The sequence below is a fragment of the Marmota monax genome, unplaced genomic scaffold (assembly GCF_021218885.2).
Source record: "Marmota monax isolate L192 unplaced genomic scaffold, Marmota_monax_Labrador192_F-V1.1 WCK01_AAM20220418_F8-fsc00035, whole genome shotgun sequence".
Taxonomy (NCBI): domain Eukaryota; kingdom Metazoa; phylum Chordata; class Mammalia; order Rodentia; family Sciuridae; genus Marmota; species Marmota monax.
This window is the reverse complement of record NW_026691961.1, coordinates 14,266,232-14,287,627: the sequence shown is the minus strand read 5'-3', so window position 1 is coordinate 14,287,627 and position 21,396 is coordinate 14,266,232. Positions and strand designations below refer to the sequence as shown.

The window sequence follows — 21,396 nt, the reverse complement described above, 5'->3', positions numbered from 1 at the left end:
AGGAGGGGCTTAAGCTACAAAGGGAAATGATTGATAGACATAATTAGAAAGTCCAAGGCTCTCCAAGGCTTCAGGCTTGGCTGGATCCAGCACCATAATGCTTGGTGCCTTCCCCCGGCTTGTCTTTGCTCTGGCCTCAATCCATCTCTCACTTTCCATACCCCCCCTCTCCGTTTCCCTCCCTTCTCATTCCCACCTCTCTGGTTTCTTGGGGGCTAGCGGCATTCTAAGAGAGCCTCATCCTAATGGGAAAGGACCTTCCCGCCTCGCGCTGGAAGAAGAGCGCTCACTGGCCAGCCTGGAGTCTGATTGGCACAGCAGGGGGCAGGGGAGGAGCCAACTGATTGAGACACCGGCCCCCACCGAGGGGAAGAGGTCGCTGGAGGAGGTGGCGCAGCGCAAAAAACCTCAGTCCATCAACTCACGACGGCTCCTTCTCCCTTCCTGGGTGTCCTCCACCGATTCTGCATCGTCCTCCCCGTCTGACCTCCACACTCCAGCCTCCAGCTCGCAACGCCCCCAGCTCGGGTGGCTCGTTATGCGTAGCGATGTAGCTGTTCCTGCGGCCAACCTTGGCTGTGCCCAGGGCCGTCACCTTCCCGACTAGAAGAACTCAGGAAGTGGGTCACATCTCCATAGACGACAAGGGCAGAGGCCTTGTGTCCTCCGATCCCCACGGAGGCGGGACCCAGGGGCCCTCAGCTTGCAGCGTGGGACAGCTGGTTCGTCTAGACCCGGGTTTCTCCACCCCGCTGCGGTGGACATTCTGGTCCAGGTAATTCTCAGGGGCTGGGCCCACCTGTGCCGGTAGGATGCCTCTCCAGCCTCTGCCAGCTGGGACTAGGAGCATCCTGCCACCCTCCCACTCGTTGTGACACACAAGAATGTCACCCAGCACACCCAAGTGCCCTCGGGGAGATCACCCCTCCCTGTTGCCCACCCTTATTGGAGAGCCCCGCTGCTGGGAGGGAACTAGCATCAGAGCCGTGGGCAAAGGGCCCTGTGAATCCCAAACCACGGGGCCCTCTTAAAATAAGGCTCCCAAGGCCTAGTGTTAGCTTGAGAAACCTGCGTGAAATAAATTTTTATCTATCCCTGGTGCTTTTGAGGTTTCTTTGTTGTTTGTGTATTTGAAAATAAAAGAGATGTTCATTTGAAAAATTAAAGCATAACACAGCTAGGGGTGGTGGGTGGTGCTTGCCTGTAACCCCATCTGTGGCTTGGGAGCCTGAGGCAGGAGGACTGATTCAAGTTCAAGGCCAGCATCAGCAACTTAGCGAGTCCCTGTCTCAAATAAAAAATAAAATTTATATGATTTTTAAAAATTTAAAATGTAGTGTAACACAAAAATGGGCTGGACTTGGTTCAGTGAGTGGTAGGTGGCTTGCCTAGCACGTGTTGGGTTCAATCTCCAGCAACTGGGGAAAAGAAAAGGTGTAAGGAAAATGACAAGTGTTCTTGAGGTCAGGCACAGCAAGCAGATCTTCCTTTCCTTTCCCAGCTGACTGCTGCTGGCACTCTCATGGGAGTATGCGTTTGACTTTCACCTTGTATCAAATTAGTGGCTTGTAAAAATGCAAGCCACCATCCCCCCAACAATCGCCTTTTGTTGTGCTGACGCCTTTGCAGGAACTTGAAGCCACTGCTGCTGGGCTCAAAGACAAATGTGATTTCCTGGGACCTGAGATTCAGGGGGTGACAGCACACCCCCTACACCCTTCCTCCCAGGCTTCCCCTCTGTGCTTCCTCCTTTGATCTGATGGCAAAGAACCTACCCTCTCCTTCCCTCTGCATCCCAGATTCCTGGGATTCCAAAATAAACTCAAGGACTCTCCCATGCATGAGTAGCCTCCTCCTTGGCTCCTAGAGCGTTGTCCCATCTTACCTTTAAGTGAAGTGACTTTTTTTTTTTTTACCAGTTTTGGGCTTGCTTTGAGTCACTGTATTTTAGAAAGGCATCTCTGTTGATCCTTCTGGGGAACTGAATACTCTATTATGTGAATTGTTGAATTTAGGCTCAACCACATGGTACTGAGTCTCCATGGACCCCAGATAGCTGGGTAAGAGCAGTTTCATATGCTAGGACCTAGTATTTATGAGACCCTGGAAAACCACAGGACACGGGCAGCTCCCCGCCTCTGAATGCAAGCCATCAGGAGTGTCATTAGGGTAGAAGGGGTCCCCATGGTCCCTGGAAGGGGCCTGGAGGACATTAGAAGGCTTCTCAGGGCTGGGGGTGTGCCTTAATGGTAGTTTGGGTACTTACCATGCAGGGGGCACTGGATTCAATCCCCAGTACCGAAAAAAGAAGAAAGAAAGAGTGGGGGGGAGGGAGGGAGGGAAAGAGAGAGAAAGAAAGAGAGAGGAAGGAAGGAAGGAAGGAAGGAAGGAAGGAAGGAAAGAAAAGAAAAAGCTTTTGCGGTGGGTTTGATATATATTGTCCCGGGTGATAAACGAGCCACTTTCAAAGCAAGTGCTATCCTTGATCAGTAGTTCTCCACTGCCAATGTCCCCCAGAGAGATTGTTAAAATGCGAGCACCTGGCCACACTTCTAGAAATCTGGATCCAGGAAATCTGGGTACAACGCAAAGATCAGCATTTTCTAACTTCCTCCTCCCCTGTGGGCTCTGGTGCAGGCAGTCAGGTACCTACCTGGAGAAACTGCTAGAATAGCTCTTAGAACTATTAATAGGTGACACGATTTGACACCATTGAGGTGGCAGCCACTTTAAGAGCTTTGTGTACTGACTCACTTAATCCTCAGCACAGTCCTGTGAGGTAGACGCTATTTTCATTCCTCACTTCTCAAATGGGTAAACCAGCCGGGCACGCTGATGTACATCTGCAGCCCCAGCTACCCTGGAGGCTAAGGTAGGAGGGTCACTGGAGCCCTTGAGTTCTCACCAACCTGAGCAGTGTAGTGAGATGCCATCCTAAGGAACAAAGAAAGGAAAAACACTGTGGTGTAACCAGGCAATTGCCTCAGTCACCCACCCCAACTTGACCCTTCAAATATCTTGAAGTCATTTTAAGAAATTATGTTTTCCTCAAATATTCAAGAGCATCGGGTCCATGCTTGTAATAGAAAATTTCTGATTACAAAGTAGGACTTCCTCAAAGTCACAAATTCAAGTGATTAGGACATCCGAAGTTTGCCTCCAGTTTTTGAGTCCCGTACCCTCTGCTGACATTTTGGTGTGTACCCTTGCAGACGCTTCTCAGCGCAGGCGCAAATGCGAAGCAAGCTATGTCAAAGTGAGTTGTGTCGTTTATGCCAACTCTCCTGAGAGAAGAGAGAGGATGGACCATTGAGGAGCACAGAGAATTTCGCCTGCCTTTTCACTCGATGCCTGTGAGTCAGGGTGAGCTGGGCGAGTTTTCCCTTCTCTGAGCGTGAGTCAAGAGTCTAAAGATGGGACTGGGGACAGAGCTCAGAAGCAGAGCTCCTGCCTAGCTTCATGAGGCTGATTTTGACCCCCATCCCCAGCACCAAATCGAAACAAACAACAAACGCCTTGGAGGGTGAGGATGTGGCACAGTGACCGAGCAAGCGCCTGCCTCCCTGTAAGATTTAATGGGTTTAATCCCCAGCACTGAGAAACAAGAAGAAAAATCACATCTGAAGACCCGCACTTCTTTCCATGAACCATCAAAGGCACATCAGCCATGCCACCCGGTGTTTGCATGTGAATAAAGGTTTTCAAAGGTGATTTTGTCCATTTCGTGTTTTGACTCCCATAGGTACTGTGCAAAAACACTGAGCCTTCTGTTATTTCAGTTTAGGGCCTCAAACCAAATATTCCACCTCGGTCAGGAAGAATTCCGAGTAGCAAAAACCTGGTGCGTCCTAGACATGCAGAATCCACGGCAGGTGTGGCAGCTGTGCCTGTGTTCCCAGCAACTCAGGAGGCCGAGCTCGGCTGGAGGGCCACTTGAGCCTGTGAGTTGAAGACCAGCCTGGGAAGCCTCGTGAGGAAAGAAAGAGAGGCAGAGTCCTGGGCCCTGCCCCAAACCTCCTGAGTAACACAGTTCCTGGTGAGGTGGATGATGCTGGAGTTGGAAGAACCTTCACGTTTCCATGTCAGGGGCAGGGTTGAGGCAGGGGCTGGGCCAGAGCAGGCAGCCTGGAGGACATGGCAGAGCCAGCCAGGAGCCGCAGAGACTGGCTGGCCTCTTACCCTTGGGCTGGACTGCATTTCCCGGCTGCCTTTATGGCCACTGTGGCCTGGGGACTGCGGTTGGGCTGGTGGATTACGAAGGGAAGCCATGAACAGTACTCATAAAACCGAGCCCCGGAAGCCTTCCAATGTTGGGGCCCCATGCTGTCTTCCTGCTTTCCAGGGGTGTGGGCATACCTGAGCCTGGCCCCGAGTAGTGCTGCAGGAGCTGCCTGTACCCCAGGAGCACCCTATAGACAATGAGCAAGAAGGAACGTTCTATGGTATTGTGCCCCTTAGGTGGAGGGTTGGGGCCGCAGCAGTGGAAGGCAGGGGGCTTCTGTTTTTACTGTTGGATGGTGGCCAGAGGTACCCAAGGGCTACATCAGGAGAGTGGCAGGGCCCATCCTAGAAACAAGGGTTTTCATAGATGCCTAAGCTTGCAGGGGCTTGGAGCCTGGGAATCCTCCTAGCACCTGATAAAAACGATAGACCCACCAGGTGCAGTGGTGCACACCTGAATCCCAGCAACTTGGGAGGCTGAGGCAGGAGGATCACAAGTTCAAACCCAACCTCAGCAACTTAGCAAGACCCTGTCTAAAAAAACGGGGGTGGGGGGCGGGGCTGGAGATGTGGCTCAGTGGCTAAGTGCCCCTGGGTTCAATCCCCAGGACCAGGGGAAAAAAATTGGACCCTCTTCCTCCTAAAATGCACAAACTCAATTTTACAGAACATTCTCTGACTCTCTGAAGTGCATGCCTAGACTCAGCTGGTCCATCACATGAAGGGAAAGTCATGGAAAGATTTCCTAATAGCTGACGATTATTTTTTTTTAACTCGTGAAACTATTTAGAAACTATTTTCAATTCTCTCTCTCTCTCTCTCTCTCTCTCTCTCTCTATATATATATATATATATATATATATATATATATATATATATATATATATATATATAATGAGAAAATATTCCTTTTAGAGCTGCAGGTCAGGTGCAGTAGTCCACACCTGTACATCTCAGCCACTCAGGAAGCTGAGGCAGGAGGAAGAGAGCCCCTCAGCAACTTACTGAAACCCTCGCTCAAAATTAAAAGTTAAAAAGGGGGGGGGGCTGGGGATATGGCTCAGGGACTAAGTGCCTGGGGGGTTCAATCCCCAGGACCAGAAAACAGACAGACAGACAAAAACCTGATGTGGCATCTCTGTTTAAGAAGGTCGCAGACACCCGAGTGGTCTATTAAGTATTTTGTTATTGTTGTCGTGGGGGGTTTCTGTGGCCTTTTGCTGTTGTTTTGTGTGAGTCGGGGTCTCCCTGTGTTGCTGCCAGGCAGGACTTGAACTCCTGGGCTCAAGCGGTCCTCCCACCCCAGCCTCGGGAGCAGCCGGGACTCCAGGCGCTTAGACACCCGTGTTTGCTCAGCACAGTCGTGCTTCAGAAGGACGTGACGGGGGGCAGTCTCCCTCCTGAGCTCTGGAGGTTCACCTGGGAGGTGCCAGGGTCTGACAGTGCCATGCCCCCCCCCCCCGAAGGGCTCCCCAGCTGCTCTTCCCCCCGTGGCCACTAGAGGGTGCAAGGACCCAGAGTAGGGGCGGAATCGGGGCCTCCTGGCAGCGGGGGGGGGGGGGGGGGGGGTCAGGATTCTGCCCTGTGGCAGGTGTTGGAGCACCCGAAGGCCCGCCCTGCCTGGCTTGGGGACACAGGACTGCAGGTAGATGCCCCACCTCTGCGCAGCCGTTGGCATCTCAGCCCGCCAGCCGGCTGGGGCGCATGCACAGGGTGGCAGGCAGTCCCAGGTGGCCCAGAGGAACACTCTGGGCCTGAACCCCCTGGGATAGCTGGGGACCTTCCCGGTCCCTCTCCAGCAGCCTGGCTGTGTCAGGTATGTTACAGGCTAGAATGACACTGTAATGACACTGTAAAGGTTTTCATTTTCTGGGTAAGAAATCCTGCTTCCCCGTGAACCTCAAACACGGGAGAAGGCAACCGGAAAGGACCCAGCTGTGAGCCACCTGGGGTGCTCAGTGGTGGCCAGGCCACTGTGGGACCAACAGAGGCCCACAAGAAGGACTCGAGGCCCTGGGAGTGCAAAGGGCCTGGGCTGAGTCCGATGGACCTGGCTTTGAACCCAGCTCCCTGACCACCTGCGGTTCTAGCTACTGCCCCTCTCAGGGCCTCGGTTTCTTCGTCTTGAAAACGGCAGGGTGATATTTGGGTCCAAGCCAGATTTGAATGGCCTGGTGGTTCCCCAGCTGCCACCCCAGAGGGCCCTCAACTCATGGTAGCTACAATTAGACCGAGGTTTGGTTGACATGGCTGCAGGACAAATTCACTCCTACGTGCTGTGGTTTGCAGTAATTATGTTCTCCCTCTGGTTCTGCAGGCGGACTCAGCTCACCTGGCCTGTTCTCTTGCTGATCTTGCTTGGGGTTTCTCATGCTGTTGCAGTCTGATGGGCTGGAGTCATCTGGAAGTTTCACGGGAGGCTGGGAAGGCCCAGTCTCTCTCCCTAACCAACCAGCCTCAGGGTCTTGTCTGTCCATATGACCCCTTTAGAACAAGTGCCAAGCTGTGTACACTGCACCTGGGGACTCCCTAAAGTGCACGTGGATCGGCCCGGTCCTCTTAATTCTTGCACCTAGATGTGATGATGTCACCATCATGTCGGTCACTGTCCATTGTTAAGTCCCAGATGGCCAGACTCCATGTGGGTGGAGACTCCAGTGAGCAGATGCCAGAGATGTGGCCGACAGGGGACCCAGGTTAGGGAACAGACACCAGAGATGGTGTGGCCGTGTCCTAAGACGGTTGTGACAAAGCACCGCAAACAGTGGCTTAAAACAACGCACACGGTTTTCCTACCGTTCTGAGCTCAGAAGTCCAGGCGGCTCTGGCCGGGGCGGAATCAGGTGCAGCAGGGCTGTGGCTCTGCCCAGTGTCCCCCGCGGCATGCCCTCCTGAGGCTCTTCCTTCCTCCCTCTCCTTGTCTTTGGTCCTCCCGTCTCCTCTCAGAAGGACGCTGGGGACTACACGGAGCCCCTTGGATAATCCAGCACCGTCTCCCCACCTCGGGTCAGCTGAGTACCTATCTGACATCCGTCTGCAACCTTTGCCGTCCCACTTGCCATGTCACAGAGTGTATCCGTAGGCTCTAGATTCAGACAGGGACACCTATGGGAGCCCACGTTCTGTCCACCTACCACAGGTCGGAGAAAAGGCATTGCACCGACTTTACTACATTTCTTCTCATTTGTAGAGATTAGATTTACTGGGAATCAATGCTTCAGGAAGATTGTTCCTCAAACTCTTAAGCAAACACTGCCTTTGATTTTGTTCATCCTATAAGCATTGAACCGTAAGCCAGGGGCTAGAGAGTACAAACACACAAATGCACAAGCTAGGCACAGTGGGCGCCCCCAGCATCGCAACGCAGCGGCTCAGGAGGCTGAGGCAGGGGGATCACAAGTTCCACCTGCGCAACTTAGAAAGCCCCCATTTTAAAATTTACAGAAACGAAAGACCAGCACGGTGGCCCACGCCTGTCATCCCAGCAGCTCCGGAGGCTGAGGCAGGAGGAACGTGAGTTCAAAGCCAGCCTCAGCAAAAGCAAGTCACTAAGCAACTCAGTGAGACCCTGTCTTTGAATAAAATACAAAACAGGATTGGGGATGGGGCTCGGTGGTTGAGTGTCCCTGAGTTCAATCCCAGCACCAAAAAAGAAAAACAGGTAGAAGAGCCACACTCAGGAAGACTGTGCAGCCCTCTACAGATCTGAACTTGGAGCTGGGCAAGGTGGCGCACAGCTGAGGCAGGAGGATTGCAAGTTCAAGGCTTAAAGTAAAAGTCAAAGGGCTGGGGATGGAGCTCCGAGGTAGAGCACGCACTTAGTAAGCATGGCCCTGGGTTCCATCCCCAGCACTGCACGAACCGAAACAAAACCCTGACTGTTTCATCAGATGTCTATGAAATATTTACTTAGTTCCTTTCCTTTTCCTACTAATTTGGTGGGGGGGACTGGGATGGAACCCAGGGGTGTTAACCACCGAGCCAGCCACATCCTCAGCCCTTCTTATTTCTTGAGATAGTGACTTCCTAGATTGCTTAGTGCCTGGTAAGTTGCTGAGGCTGGCTTTGAACTTGTGATCCTCCTGTTTCATATTGCACAGTCACTGAGATCACAGGTGTGTGCCCCCATGCCAGCTAACCCCGGGTTTAAATATGTGTACAAACATGTCATTTTTACCTGGCCAGCACCCCATGTGTCCCTTCTGGTCACACACCCCCCAGATTCAGTCCCCCGTTCTTCGCTCACGTGGGTTTTGTGTGGCTGATCCCATCCCAGAGTCCTGGGAGGGCACAGACCCAGGTCTCCCATCGGGGAATCCCGTCCTTCTGGCCAGAGCAGGTTCAGGGGAGAGGGCATGGTCCGACCAGGAGCACCAGCCCTGGGACTTCCTTGGGCAGTTGGGAAAGCCATGATGTGCATCACTCTGTGGAGGTGACCTTGCAGCTGCTGGCAGTCATCTTGCCACCCAGACGTGGACTGAAAGGGACAGAGATGAGACCTGGAGACAGATTCCCTCCGCCCAGGCCTGGAGCTACATGCTGGCCCTGAGTTCTCCTCCTCCCCTCTCCACGTCTCTGTCTGTCCGTCCGTCCACTCATCTCACGGTGCATTATCCGTGTCCTGCCTGCCTACGTGTTTCTGTGCCCTGCGTGGACGTGTGGCTGGCTCACATCATCGAGTTCCTTTCTCATCATAACCCTGCACACCTAAGAACTTTGATGTTATTTCCTAAGAACACGGATATGACCCCACCGAACCACAAATCCGTTATCATACTTAAGAAATAAACCATAAACATCCTACTTTTTTTAGTACTGGATTGAACCCAGGGGTGCTTTACCGCTGAGCCACATCCCCAGCCCTTTTTATTTTTTGAGACAGGGTCTCGCTGCGATTCTTAAGGCCTCACTCAATTGCTGAGGCTGCCCTTGAACTTGTGATCCTCCTGCCTCAGCCTCCAGATCCACTGGGATTACAGGTGTGCACCATCACTCCTGGTGTGCTGCCACAGTCTGGCTGGGCACACAATCACGAGCCACCACACAGCTTGTAGATTCAAACAGCAACTCTTTATTCCCGAACTCACACCAGCCGTCTACAATCACGTTCTGGGGAAATCCACGTTCTCTGCCCAAATCCAAATCCACTGGGCTTCTGTCTCCCAAAAAATACTGTCTGAATCCCATGAGAACTCAAGGGGAACTCAGGCAGCAGGATACGCCCTATTCCCAGGAGGAATAATCTTAAACCTGGAACGCCCTAAACTGGATTATCCTAAACTGGGAACACCCTAATCCGCCCTGGTCCTTGAGCAAGGTCACCTACATTCAATGTCACTGCAACATGGGGTACGCTGGCAAGGAAATTGTCAGACCTACTTGGCTAATGGCTCCCAGCAGTGTGCCATGATATTTTCAGATACGTCACCCCTGTGCAAATTGTCCCTATTGTCCTACGATGACCTCCTTGGCTCAGATTCAGGATTCTCCCGGCACCGGCACCGCACCAGGTTGTCAGTTCCCGGCAGTCTCCTCTGACCCAGCAGGGTTCCCCAGCGTCTCCCTGCCTTTCAGGACACGGACTGCGAAGTCCAGACAGTTATTCTGTAGGACATGTTTTCCCTGGGGATCCAACTCAGGGCCTCAGTCACGCTGGCAAGTTCTCTGCTGCTGAGCGGCACCCTCAGACCTATTTTGCAGAAGATCTTTAATTTTGCATTTGTGCAATTATCGATTATTTCTTCTTGATAGGAGTCTCAGTACCAGGGACTGAACCCAGGAATGCTCTGCCACCAAACTACTCCCCAGTCTTTTTTCTTTTCTTCTTTTAAATATTTTTAGTTGTTAATAGATCTTTATTTATCTATCTATTTATTTATATGCAGTGCTGAGAACCAGACACAGGGCCTCACACATGCCGGGCAAGTGTGCCATTGTGGAGCCCCAGCAGGTTCTCACAAAGTGACTGAGGCTGGCCTCCAACTTGCAGTCCTCCTGCCTCAGCCCCCAGTCACTGAGTTTACACGTGTAGCTGCTGGCTCGGCTGGTTAACATGTGTTGGTGAGAAAACATCGTGAGTGACATGTGTCCTACCTGCACCTCACCGTCAGAAGGTGAATGAAGGCAGAGTTGTTTTTGTTTTGTTTTGTTTTTTCCTGTCATTGGTGGTATCACATTTGGTCATTTATTTATGAAGCATCTTTCAGTGTTATCCACCATGACAGCATGCTTTACCATTTCTAATTAAGTGATCCGTGGGGGTTACTGGAGTCTGTACACTTCCACACACATATACACCATCTCTAAATGTGAGTTTGGACAGGCCTGTAATCCCAGCAATTCGGAGACTGAGGCAGGAGGATTGCGAGTTGGAGGCCAGCCTGAGCAATTTAGCAACACTGTAACCAACTTGGCAAGATCCTGTCTCAAGAGAAAAAAATTAAAAAGGCTGGGGATGCAGCTCAGTGGTTAAGCGAGCCTGGGTTCAATCCCCGGTACCAAAAATAAATAAATAAACAAACAAATAGAGTTTGAATTGAGTGTCTGTCATAGCCAGAAATTTCTTAATGAGCATGATGTGTGCCAGTGATTGACAAATTGCTTCTCAGCTCAAAATTCACCCTTTTTTACCTGCTCTGTGAAAATGGATCTGGGCCCTTTAAACAGTTTTCCTGGGCCTACTGTCACTGAAGCCTTGTCAGTAGGGGGCGCTGCAGAGAGGGTCTGGCTTCCTGGTTCCATGTGCTCTCCTGGCCAGCTCTTGGAGTGGGCCTGGCTTTTTCCTGCACCGGTTCCTCCAGAACCAGGGGCCCACCACACCCTCCTTGGGTCATTTCATAGCGGAAGTGCTGTCAGCTCCTCTGCGGCTCCTGTCTGCAGCACCTGCTCCTGAAACACATGGCTCTCCCAGGTCCAGCCCCTCGGGGCGTCCAGCGGCTCCTGTGCCAGGCTCCTGATGTGCACGACGGCCAGCAGCACCCAGCAGCCACCCCATGCCCCGCGGCCCTCCTCACAGACTTTACAGTAGAGAGCCTCTGGCACCCAAGAGAGTGGACTTCCAGCAAGTTCCAGAAAGTTCTGCGGCCTCACCAACAAGGTCTGGAGCCCAACCCGGGGGTGGGAGGGCTCTGCAAGTGAGAATTCCGTATATTAGACTTCTCCTGTTGTAGTTGCTGTACCGATTCCCTCTTGGTGGGACTCAGACTCTCACGCTGTGCGCGTGGATGCACGTACTACAGCAACCTAGGAGAGGGATGCTTTTCACTTGGAATTGAAACACTTTTATAATAGATGATTTTTAAAAGTCACCTACACACTGCCATTATTTAAAATCTTGTTTTAATTGTAGGTGGACAAATGATCTTTGTTTTACTTATTTATTCTAAGGTGGTGCTGAGGATCGAACCCAGTGCCTCACCCGGGCTGGGCAAGCGCTCCACCACGGAGCCCCCGCCCCAGCCCTGCACTCTGCAGTTTAACAGGGAGCAAGCACAGTGTTAAGGGCACAGATGCTGGAGCTGGGTGATCTGTGGTTAATTCCAGCTCTGCTACTTCCTACCTGTGTGATTAGGGACCAACCTCTCAACCCCTCTGTGCTACCCGGTTCCCTCATCTGCAAAGTGAAGGGTAATTATAGTCCCTGTTTCACAGGGAGGTTGTTTATGAATGCTGAGCCTTCAAAAAATGTCAACCGCTATTTTATTTTTCATGCACGTGTCAGGGATAGGACGTGGGTGGTCTACACAAGAGGAAGAAGCAGGAAAATGCTGAAGGACGGTGGTGGGGGACCTGAGAGGGGCCCTTCCTGGGACATGAGAGGTTGAGAGGAGGGCAGACCCCCCACCTCCCCGGGGGGTCAGGAAAGGCAGCGCAGAGGTCTCTGGGAAGGGTGGGATCGGAGAGGGCTCCCCTGGGAGGGAGAAAGATGCACACACTGCCTCCAAGAGTCGGGTGGCTGAGATCCTGGGCCACGTTTCTGGGAAACCTCTGTGGCCTTGGTTACCAAATGGGCCTAATACTACCACGTGCTTTGAATTGGTGCATTTGAAATATCCCAGTGCACCAGATGGTAATGAAACACTCCAACCAGTGTGAAATAATCGGAATCCTTTCCCCACCCCCAAAATTAAATGTATCAAGAATTACACAGTTTGGGGAGCTGGGGACGTAGTTCAGTGGTTAGAGAGTGTGTTTATCATGCACGAGGCCCTGGGTTCAATTCCCAGCCCTGCAAATGGAAAAAAAAATTATGTAATATCAAAAGTTCCTCAGTCTGAGGAATTTTGAATACGTTTTCTTTTGATGGTTCCTGCTACTGTGTGTCTTTGGAAATTGAAGAAAAATGTGCCAAGTTGGATCAGGCTTGCTGGTGAATTATGTAAATCTAAAACTCTGACACATCTTCCGGCGTGAATCCCGGACACCAGTGTGTGCCATCCTGGCCTAGCTGAGCGGACTGTCACGGCAGTCAAACGGAACTGTACTGAGCCCAGGGTCCAGGGCCCAGTTCTCCATGAGGCACAAGGACACGGCACTGACATCTGTAGTCCCCTGACCCCTGTAGGGGACCGGGGATATATTTTAATATCAGAAGAAAAAATGGGCCTGGGGTGCAGCTTGGTAGTGGGGCACTTGCCTGGTACCTATGAGGCCTAGGTTCTATCCCCAGCACTAAAAAAAGAAAAAAACTCCAGCCTGCCCAGCCTTGTGTATTTTTTTTTAACCTCTATTTATTTTTACGTGGTGTTGAGGATCCACTGAGCCCCAGCCCCAGCCCTTGTGTGTCTCTGTACTTGTGCAGTCACAAGACCTACTTTTTACGGAGATAGAGCCCACCACGGAAGCCATTTGTGCCCCTGACAGTACCTGGCACAGAACAGCCCCAGGGTGTGATGTGATCATTCATTGTCACTGTCCTTGCTGTTATTGGGAAGAACAGGGCCACTCCTCTTTAGGACACCCCCACCCTGGGATGGAAGGGTAAATACACCCCAAAGTATAACAAGGGCAAGTGTTCATTGCACCCCCAGCTCTGTGACAAAGACGACATGGCCAACCATGACATCTTTGCCTACTGCAGCCCCCATGAGTGGATACTGTGACAGATCCAGGGTCCCTCATCTGAGATGTTCAGGACCCTGTTTTAGACATGGGCTTAGGTTGTAGAATATTTGCATATACATAATGAGATATCTTGGGGATCTAAACACGAAATTCATTTGGGTCTCATGTACGCCTCATGCACACAACCGGGTGCACCTGGGTATTTTTGTTTGTTTGTTTCTGGATTTTTTGGTACCAGGGATTGAACTCAGGGGCACTCAACCACTGAGCCAACCTCCCCAGCCCTATTTTGTATTTTATTTAGAGACAGGGTCCCACTGAGCTGCTTGGCGCCTCGCTGTTGCTGAGGCTGGCTTTGAACTCTGGATCCTCCTGCCTCAGCCTCCTGAGCTGCTGGGATGACAGGTCTGCACCACCATGCCCAGCTCACCTGGATTCTGACTGCAACCATCCCATGAGGTCAGGTGTGGAATTTTGTACCTGTGCTGTGATGCTGTTTTCAGAGTCTGGAGCCTTCTGAACTCCACAGTTTCAGGTTGAGGATGTATCTGCAGTCTTCAGACAGACACTGGAGGTGGGAGCGGGGGAGGGACTGTCCCAGGACCACTCAGCTAGGAAGAGGGGAGGCAGGGCTGGAGCCCAGGTCTCCGGGAGGCCACGGCTGTGACCTGTGGGTGCTGTAGCTCATGTGAATCTAAGGCCTTGAATGACGGTCTGGGGGCTTTGGATTTGATCACTCAACGCCAGGAAGTTTCTGGAAAGGAGCTAAGTGGCACTTAGGGAGATGAATTTGGCAGCAGCGCTTGGAGTCTTGGGAGGTTTTCACAATTCCAGGGAACATTCTAAGAAGTCTCTAAGATTGATGAAAGTCCCTAACGATGCAACGTGGGATCGGTTCTCTCTGGAACCGTCCTCCAGGCACATCTTCGGGTTGGGTATTAAAAGGCAGTTAGGGGCACTGCCAGCTCCCTGCCTCCCCGACCAGCAGTCACCTGGAGAGCTTTCCCGTCGCACAGCTCCACTTGACGCTGAGCGCAGTGTCGCGACCTCGCCCAGCTCCCCAGGCCGGCTCTGCTGGGAGTGACTGGGTTTTAACAAACCTTGCTTCATTCAACAAACGCTGACCACGAGCCTCAGTTGTGCATCCGCAGTGGAGGACAGAAGCCAAGCTCATGAGCCCTTGCCCTCTCTGAACTTAGGTGCAAAGAAGGAGGGTCTCCCAAAGAAACAGAGAAGTCAATGATGACGGCAGGTTGTGAGGCCACTCGGAAACCCAGAGGAGAACGCCTGCAGGAAGTGGAACCCAGATCTTGACCTCAATGTCTTCTTTCTGCTAACGCCATACATCTGCACCTGGGCACCTGGCCGTGCAGCATTTCCCAGGCTCCCTTGCAGCCGGTGTGGCCATGTGACCCAGCCTCAGCCAATGGGACCGAGGGAGGCGGATCGGGTGTGTGCATGACAGTTAAGCATCCTTAGAGAGGGGTGGGTGCTTGCCCAGCTCAAAGGAGAACCCTGGAGCACACTTATTTTTTTAAGAGTTGGGCTCTCTTTATGCTGCCCTAGTTGGCTGGAGCCCCTGGGCTCAAGGATCCTCCTGCCTCAGCCTCCTGAGCAGCTGGGACCACAGCTGGGTGCCACTCATGGCTCTGGAACACTCTTCATGAGTGGGGAGAACCTCGCACTGACACCTGAGCGACAAGGTGGAGGAGTCTGGGCTGTGGCTGCCATGAAGCCCCCACCAGCCCCCGCTGACCCCTTGCAGACATTTCCGTTCCTTGGCAGCGCTGGGGACTGAACCCAGGGCCTCCCGTGTGCTAGACAAAATCACCCACCCACCTACCAGCCACCTCTCTGTCCAAAACTTTTACATCTAATATCACTTTTTGAGACCTTTAGATGTCAGGGAAACAAACACCTGCAGTCACAACTCCTCTAAGGGGAGAAGGCTAAGTCAGGGAGGTCCAGGGCGGCTTCAGGGACCAGGGGGCATTTAAGCTAAAGCTCTAAAATGTACCGTCCAAAAGAAACAGTAGAGGTGAGTTCACGTCTGTGAAGGATACATGCAATTTGCTTTTCTATAATGTACGTATATAATCTAATGTTTTCTAGGAACCATTTTTAAAAGCCGTAAGAAATAGGTGAAAATGTTGATATATATATTTCGGGAGGGGGATGTGCTGAGGATTGAACCCAGGACCCTGCACATACCAGGCGGGCACTGAGCTACTCCCCAGCCCAGCAACAGGAGCAGAATACTCTCATTTCCACTAATCATCAATAGCAAAAATGGAGTGGGGGCTTATTCTGTCGTTGTCCCTTCCAAGCCCAGTGATCATTTGACACTTGTAGCACAGTCCAGACTGGCACCCATCCTGATGCTCAGTGGCCACAAGTAGCCTGGGACTTTGGTTGGACGGTACAGCACAGGGACAGGGGCGTGGAGGACGAGAGGAAACAAGGGGAAAGGCTGCAAAGAGCATGTTTTTTTTTCTGTGGGGTGTTGTTTTGGTTGTGGATGGACCTTGAGTTTGTGTGTTTATATGCAGGGCTGAGGAGCGAACCCTCACACGCGAGGCAAGTGCTCTACCACTGAGCCACAGCCACGGCCCTGCAAAGAGCATTCTAAGTTGAGGAAATTAGGCTGAGTGCAGAGGACCAAGGCGGGAAGGATCAGGTGTGAATATGGTGCACGTCCCCCAACAGAATCCAGCAGAGAATCGGCCCAGTAGGGCACAGGCTGGCTTTATCTGATTTTTTTTTTTTTTTTTTGTACCGGGGATTGAACCCAGGGGTCCTATACTTCTGAGCCATACCCTTTTTACTTTTTATTTGGGGACAGGGTCTCACTAAGTTGCTGAGGCTGGCCTGGGTTTTGTGATCCTCCTGTCTCAGCCTCCAGAGTGCAGTCGCTGGGGTTACAAGGGTGCACCACCACGCCCAGCTTTATCTAATGCTGTGAAAGGTCTCTGGATTCCTAGGAATTTCCTTTCTCCCCCACAGTCAGTGTAATGCCAGAGCCGTGGTGAGTGAGGAGTCAGAATCTCTAGGTTCAAACCCCTGCTCCGTTTGGGTCTGCTGTGTGACCTTGGACAAATTACTTCCTCTCTCTGAGCCCCCGCCTAAAGGGTGGATGGTAACAATGGAACCTACTTCAGAGGCTCTTGTGGGAGGGGTGGTTCAGCAAGGGGCCTGGGAGGAGAGTCCTCAGCTGTAGACTGGGAATGGTTCTCCCCTCCTAAAATGATGGTGTGCAGGAGGAAACCAGTGAGAGCCAAACCTGTCCCCAGCTGGGCTTGCTGAGCTCTAGAAGGGGAGGGAATGTTCCCAGAGTGTAATCCATCTGAAGTCACAGCATAAGGAAGTGGGTGGCACTGCAGAGACAAAAGCTAACTGGAAAGCTAGCCACCGAGAACAACCAGGAAGTGAGTGGACACAGAGCAATCCTGGCCACCTGTTTTTGGTCAGCTCTCAGGATGGAACCCGGGTCCTCGCACACTGTAGGCAAGAATCTCACCACTGAGCTACCTTCCCAGCCCCACAGCTACCGGTTTTCACCTCCCTGCTGACCCCCACCCCTGGTTGGAGGTCCCAGACTCCCCAGGTCTGCAGTTCCCAATGCCTGTAAAAGCCAGGCTGGGTCCAGCAATAAGTGGAGCGGCCCGAATGAGGGGGCGTGGGGTTCGCGGCAGGTTCTCGGGTCAACCTGGGGAAGTCGGTGCATTTCTCTGTCCAACATACAGAATAAAAGCACTTACCACTGGAACCCGATCAGCTGTGTGCTGTTGGACGGGCGACTTAGAGCTCTGTGCCTGTTTCCCCAGCCATCAAATAGAGATCCCAGTAACTCCTTAAAGGAATGAAAGCAGGCTGGGATAGCCTAGTGGGAGTGTTTGCCTAGTAGGGATGAGGCCTTGGGTTCTACCCCTAGCACCACAAAAAAAAAAAAAAAAAAAATCAATAACGAATGCATTCTTATCCCATGGCCCCAGAGACTGAGGCAGGAGGATCTCAAGTTCAAAGCCAGCCTCAGCAACTTAGCAAGACCCTGTCTCTAAATACAATATAAAAAAGGTCTGGGGATGTGGCTCAGTGTTTAAGCACCCCTGGGTTCAATCCCTAGAACAAAAACAGAATGAATGCAGGATACTTTTATTCTTTTATTGGCGTAAATCTGAATGATCCTACTCCCTTGGAGTGAACCTAATGCTTACCAGTTTCTAATTATATTTAGCTTCTGGCTGGAATTTGAAAAAATGAAAACCTAAATAAAATAGGTGAATGTTCCCTAACTATTCAGATGACCACAAACAAACTTACAAACAAATGAGTGCAGGAGAATCATTAAGAACAGTGCCTGACATGGAGTCAACGCAGCAACTACCATTATTATTTTTGAAATTGATAAAACTTTGTTTTCTTGTACTCAGGAAATTAGCATACTTAAAAACATGCATTTATTAATTCGTTTTCCATTACTAATATGGAATACCTGAGGTTAGGTACTTTATACAGAAAAAAAAAAAAAAACGTTTATTTAACTCACAATGCTAAAGGTTCAGGGGCCTGGAACCAGTATAGAGTCAGCCTTGGTGACAGTCTCTGGTGGCTGCATTCGAGTGGAGGGCATCATAGGACTTCAGAGGGTTCGGTCCATAGTTGGCTGGCTGCATCACTTGGGGGCCATCATGGCAGAAGGGCATGGTGCAGGAAGGCGGCTGGCCCCGTGGCAGCCAGGAAGCAGGTGGTCTTGCAGAACGGGGGCTGTGGGCACGGATGCTCCCCGGTAGCCCTGTCTTGGTGTGGCTCGTGGCATTGGCATAGAAGCAGGAGATCTGCCACTTCCTAGCTCGGTGACTCACTTATGTTACATAACCCACTGGAGCTCAGCTTTTGAAAATGTAAAAGGACGGCGGCCACGTGTCGCCACGCATCCGCCAGATGTTTTTGGTTGTGGGGAACAGAATCGGATCATGAGAGAGGGTATCATTGTACGTAACAAAAAGTCCAGAAAGAATGTGGCCCTTCAGGAAGGGCTGACCCTGCACCGTGAAAAAGAGAAAGAAAAAAAAAAGATGAAGATAAATACGAAGAAGATCAAGACAAATGAAGACCAAGAAAGAACTTACTAGAAGTCACGGGCGGACCCTGGTTTCTTGTGGAACTTGAGTCCGCATGACTTTCGCTCATATCTAGTGAAGAAAAGCACGTCCTCCCCTGAACCTGGAGTAAAGTTCCCTTCTTTCAATGTAATTGGTCCAATTTGGGTCTCAAACCCCCTCCCTGTCCCTTTTTTTTCTTTTTTGTACCAGGGATTGAACCCAGGGGCCCTTAACCACTGAGCCACACCCCCAGTCCTTTTTATCTATTTTTTTTTTTTAGAGAGATAGAGGTAGAGAATTTTAGTATTTTTTTTTTTTTATTTTTTAGTATTTCGGCGGACACAACATCTTTGTTTGTATGTGGTGCTGAGGATCGAACCCGGGCCGCACGCATGCCAGGCGAGCGCGCTACCGCTTGAGCCACATCCCCAGCCCCTTTATCTATTATTTTGAGACAGAGTCTCACTAAGTTGCTTAAGGCCTCCCTAAATTGCTAAGCCTGGCAGAGAACTTGCCATCCTCCTGCCTCAGCCTCCCGAGGCTGGAATTACAGGAATGCACCACCCGACCACTCCCAGCTTATCAGCCCTGCCTTAAACCGAAAACCCTTTCACTTGGGAGGCCTGGAGCTGAGTGGCTTACCACTGGACTCCTGAACCGATCCCAGAAGGAGAAACAGGATGATCCAGTCCAGACCAATCAGAAACCACCCCTGGAGCTGGGGTGGGGTAGGCTCCCCTCCGGCTCTTGGGTTCCCTGCAGGAGTTTGGTTGGGTGTCTTTAAGAAAATCCAGCGTGGATGCCAACTAGGCAATCAGCCGTGTCCCCTACACTGCCTCCCTGGGTTATCAAGAAGATTAAGTAAGAAACCGTCTTTAAAGCCCTTAGCACAGGGCTCACACCTATTATTAAGCTCATCTGTGTTGCTGGTAGGAGCTGAATTGAGAGCGTGAACTGCTAAATTGGTTTCCAACGGTGGGAGCAGAGAGTACCAGTGGGACTGACTTTTTTTTTTTTATATATAAGTGCAGTTAAGGAGAGAGTATATAGATATGCTGAACCATTTGCCAGCCACCGACAGACGCAGAGACTCAGCAGGCAGGACGCAGGGTTTGAACGTAATCTGATATTACATCCAGAAAAAAAGAAATAGAGAGGATTGGTCTTTAACTTGCAAGTGGAGGCATCCTGGCTGAAGCGTCCAGAAGCTTGAGGGTTGGGGTCTTAACTTGTCCCCAAGAGGGAGCCCCAGCAACTTTTGCTGAGTGGTGCAGGTGTTTATCAGCCCGGTGCCCCCCTTGGCTGCCTTAGACCAGCAAACCACAGCTCTCTTGGATCAAATCCAGCTTGCTGCTGGCTCTTTAGCAATTTTTAATTTTTAATTCTTTCCCCCCCCCTTAAGTAGGGCTACTACAAAATCTCATAAGCCAGAGCTCCCACCCCCCATCTGGGCGCAAACCCAAAGATCTTTCCCCGAGAGGAATTCATGGTAAAGTCACCGGGAACTTGAGGAGTGGATAAGAACACTTCCCCAATCTGATTTTCTCTCTCCCGCTGCTGCCTGGCTTCATTCCTTTATTTTCCATGGATGTCCTCTGCACAGAGCAGAAGCAATGGCTTCTGGTGACTGCGGGCACCCAGTTCCAGCCGCCCCCTTGGAAAGAGAACTTTTCCCTCCTAGCAACTATCTGTCAATCCGAGAAGAGATTCTGATTGGCCAGCACGGGTCACATGTCTAGCTGCGAGTCACCCCGCTGAGCAGGGCCCCGGAGTTCCCTGGGAAGCCTGGGTCTGGGGAGACCACCGGACCACAGCTCTCCCAGGGGAGCCGGGAGGAAGGGAGATGGCGATGTGCATCTGTCAGCTGCACAGCCTGTCCCAGCAAGGGACTGCCACCACTTCCCCATCCCTGGCTTGTTATCACAGAGGGCACCGTGACCCAGAGAACTGACATTTTGATGTATGCAAAGTTGCGCTGTTTTTGCACCACATATTGATCAGTCTCACAAAATCCAGGACCTGATATAAAGCAATCCTACCCCACACCTACTCCCAGGTGTTCCATGGAGCAGGGAGAAACTGCCACCTTGACCGTGACTCTGATATGGATTCGCCGCCGGGACTCAAGCTGTCTCGCAGGACACTTTTAGGGCTCATCAAAGGGATCTCGTTTAATACACCCACAGCACAGAGCCGTCTCCCCGTGGGAGCTGCTCTGCCGCCAGAGCTGCTTTCCTAGAATAGCTCCGGTTCGGGGAGTGGAGGTGGGTATATTCTCATCCGCCAATTGCAGAGGGACCAAACGTCGCTTTTCCTCACTACTTCCAGGGACACCCGGCACCACCGCCGCGGTGGCCAGCCCCTCTGCAAACTATAACCCGAATGTCCCCTCCCCGGGTGCTTGGCAAAGGTCTGGATGCTTCCCCTGCCAGCTGCTGGGTCTGCTGAGCAGGAATTGCAACTGCGGTGGGCAAGCAGGAGGGGGTCCTCTAAGAATGCCAGGCATGTCCCGGAGCCCTCAGGGGGGGCCCAGGAATCGGCCCAGGTGTGCATTTGAAAAGGCTCTTGGCTGTTTCTCTCCGCAGGTCCATTCATTCTTTCTTTCTCCCACCTGACTTCCTCCACTCCCTGTACCCCTCCAAGGACAGCCTAGTCCTAGACCCATGATGACTTTCCCTCCTCCGCCTTGCTGTCTGCCTCCTGGCACGGGGTGCAGGGTGACCATGATGATCCCGTTTCACACCACACTAGGGCTCAGAGCAAGGAGGCGCCCGGAAGTGAACCCAGGCCCTGGTCTGGCTGTCAAGTCAGGAGCCCAGGCTCAGGGCCGCCTCCACCCAAGGGGTAGCACAAAGCTGTGTGATGGGTTAACAGCACCCAGAATTAAAATGTTCTTTGGACTCATTGAGCCCAAAAGCCCCCTTGCATTTCCTTTAGGAATCTGCTCTTTTCCAGTTCCTTGCAGTTTGAATGGGGCTGTCAATCAAGGTGCCAAAAGATGAGGCCTTGG

At 51.7% G+C, this 21,396-nt stretch overlaps 1 long non-coding RNA gene across 1 annotated transcript; it reads left to right on the top strand.

Annotated features, from left to right (window-relative positions):
• Positions 1-367: 367 nt before the first annotated feature.
• On the top strand, positions 368-3,711 carry LOC124080287 (uncharacterized). Its single transcript, XR_006847658.2, has 2 exons — positions 368-775; positions 3,213-3,711. It is a non-coding gene; the product is annotated as an uncharacterized LOC124080287 (long non-coding RNA).
• The last annotated feature ends 17,685 nt before the right edge of the window (positions 3,712-21,396 follow it).